The sequence below is a fragment of the Glossina fuscipes genome, unplaced genomic scaffold, assembly GCF_014805625.2.
Source record: "Glossina fuscipes isolate IAEA_lab_2018 unplaced genomic scaffold, Yale_Gfus_2 62, whole genome shotgun sequence".
In the NCBI taxonomy this organism is placed as follows: Eukaryota; Metazoa; Arthropoda; class Insecta; order Diptera; family Glossinidae; genus Glossina; species Glossina fuscipes.
This window is the reverse complement of record NW_023998434.1, coordinates 1,165,710-1,168,949: the sequence shown is the minus strand read 5'-3', so window position 1 is coordinate 1,168,949 and position 3,240 is coordinate 1,165,710. Positions and strand designations below refer to the sequence as shown.

At 29.3% G+C, this 3,240-nt stretch overlaps 1 long non-coding RNA gene across 1 annotated transcript in view; it reads right to left on the bottom strand.

The window, feature by feature from the left end:
* LOC119638048 overlaps positions 1-718 on the bottom strand; it is a 1,739-nt gene extending 1,021 nt beyond the window's left edge. The window contains exon 1 of the long non-coding RNA XR_005247374.1: positions 43-718. This is a non-coding gene — a long non-coding RNA (uncharacterized LOC119638048). The remainder of the gene's footprint in view (positions 1-42) is intronic.
* Positions 719-3,240: the final 2,522 nt, after the last annotated feature.

Here is a 3,240-nt window from a genome sequence, read left to right as displayed (position 1 = left end):
ACCGAGACATTGATTGTGTGTTAGAAAAATAATACTTTATACCTCTTCTCTTGACATTTCTCGAAGACTTCAATGGCTGGCATTAGGTAAACTTTCGTACAGGAATTGTCTGAAAATGAGCAGAGCTAGCCGTCTCAATATCCCTCAATAGCTTTATTCGTTCTGTCGCTTGCAAGATCTTAGCTTTTGAATTGAAATTAACTGACAGTTACCCAATAACCGGGACATTTATTGTTCCAACGCTAAATGTGCTCTCAAGACATTTGATGGTCAATTATTTTTATTTTTTTTTTTTTTTTAAAGGCACTGACAGAAATTAACTGGAACCAAGTGCTGGGCGGACAAAGTCGAAATTGTTTTCTAGAGAGCAACATAATTTTTTTCATACATTTCTGGTCGGTTTTAGTAGCCTAGAAACTCCGTTTTACAAATCCCGCATTATAATATTTTGCCTGGAAATGATGATAAGTTTTGGGCGGTGCATAAAGGCAAAAATATAAACGCTACGAGCTTTTAAAACAACTTAATATTTGCGAAAAAACAAGAAAACACAATATTTGTAGATTATATTTATATTAAGATGTTAAGAAAAAGGGGACATTTATCTACAAAAGGTTTTATCTCATCATTTACTCTCCTAATTTCGGCAGTATTTTGTGGAAAAAATGTCCCTTTTTTTTTGATGAAAAAACAAAAAAAAAAACAAACAAAAAATTTTTCTTTAATATTTGAAAAAGCTTCGAGTTTAAATGAAAGAAAGAAAAAAAAAACATTAAAAGCTTTTTTAATTATTAACATTAAAGCAGGATTTATTCAAAAATTGTATGCTTAAACAATGCATTACTTTTAATAAATATTACGTTTATTTAAAAAAAAAAACAAAAAAACAAAGCAAAAAAAAAAAACAATCGAAAAAGGGTAAACCATTTTATATGTTTTATTTATTTTTAATTATTTATTTTTTTTGTTTATGTATATATTAAAAAAAATAAATAAAAAACACACGCTAAAATTCCGCCCAATAAATTTTGTGATAAGTTTTTTGTAAACATACACATACACACACTCCCACACGAACGTGCATAGATATGTTAATAGCCTATACTCATCACTCTCGATATGAATAAATCCCCAAAAATTTATTTGTTTATTCGGTAAGTCAGTCAGGGTTAGTCAGGGTCAGTCAGGGATTGTCTGACCATTGACTGAGTTATCTTAAATTAAAGCTTACAAAATTACATAACAATTTAATATAGTCTGTCTATCCGTCCTTTTACTGTCTACAAGTCAGAAACTTATGTTCGTAAATCAACTTAAAAAATGGGCGTGACCGCTCAAGCAATTTACAACACTCCCTAAGATTTTGAAATTTAAAAAAAAAAAAAAAAATGAATATTTCAGGATATTACTATATTGCAATTTACCGTTGCAAAGTATTCATCAGGATGATCGAAATGATCGCTAAAATCTCATCCCAATTGCAACGCAATGGAATAAATTTTGTCTCACTTTGATATAATCGCTTGGAAGTAACGAGTATATGAAATTTGCCCTAAGGCGAATTCTAATAAATTTTTTTTCTATTTATTACATTTTCTTTCTCTCTTTTTACTAAATATTAGAACAGCTATTGAAAGTTATATATACATATATATATTTATATAATGCAATTATAAAGATTTTTATTGAAAGCTGAAAAATATTTTAAAAACAATGACTCTGTTATAATACGGCAAGTATGAAAATCGATTTGAATTAAATGCATTTTCTTAGATATCTTTTCTTCGAGTTGAGTAATTGAATTAAAAAATTCTGATATGATTTAGTAAAGCAATTTTTGATGTCCTTTCTCTTTCAATTACATCTATACCTATCAATTATGTAGGTGAACGAAAGTGATAACAAAATGCGAGAGGGTGGAACGAAACTAGATTCGTCTGTTGTTGTACTCGACAACAAATTGTACTTGCTTTGCCTTTGAATTGTACTTGATTGGATAGGCAAAGGCAAGCAAATGATTGCGACTTTCGTCACTTAAACTATGGAGCGGTAACCTTCGCTTGCTTTTTATGGCTATTGGAAATTGATTTTTCATTATAATGTTTGAAGAATTTCTTACTATCAACTGGCCATTCCTTCCTTCCTATCCGTTTATTCCTTCCCCCTTACTTTAGCTTTAATTGAATACAAAATGTTGTTCATTTCTTGCTGTCATTTAATCTTCGTGACGCAATACCAGATTTCTATTTTTCTTTGGAATTTTATAACGATAAAAATACAAAAATATTTGCAAAAATTTTATGTTTTCTTTATTTACTTCTATAAAACGTCAACAACAATATATTGTTATTGAGTGATTGTTATTTAATTGGCTCCTTTGAGTTTTACTTTCTTAAAATCTTGAAGAATTCAATAGAAAGCATTTTTTCTTTTTTTTAAATTATTTTTCCTTTTTATTACCGCAATAATAGATAGAAGCGATAGCCATAGATTATTTAATATATTCATTATTAAATTGTTATGAGATTTCATAGCAATTTGTGATCTGTTGTTATGGTTAACTTTGATTAAAACCGATATGTTATTGTCCATTAAGTATATAATTCGTTTCAAGTGACAACATTTTTGTTTATAAACTTTTCTCTTTATGCAATTATCTCGAAACAGTCCACAGTCCATATCCTTCAATTTAGTTTATGTTGCATTTAAAAGGTCTATCTATTACACACCTGTGAGGTAAATATGACTATCGCTTTCGCTTTCGCTTTCTTTTTAAAATGGTTTTGAATTTTTCTTTTTTTCTTTGCTTTACAATTGGCAACAGCAGGAAGATGTCACTCACTTGATTAACACGGAAGTATTTGCAAAAAAGTAATCTAATCCAATCTTTGAGCGACATACCGGCAACGTTACAAGTCATAAATTATTTTACTTTTTTTTTTAGGGTTTGCGTGACGTGAAAAATGATGATTAGATTATTTTTCTTCTTGTGATTATTCATTCGGAATATCAAAGTTGATGTAAATTCAGAAAAACTATTACAAAAAAAAAAAAACACATTATTTGACTCTTATGGCCAGCGGCCGGCTAGAATCTAAGCATGCTTCTCAGTTATCGCGACAGTACACACTATGCACGCAATATGCTCTGCAAAACAAATTCGCAAACAGGATAGTATTGTCGTTTTATTCTCGTTTTTTTTTTTTTACAAGACAATTAACTTTCCTTGGCTGATTTCGG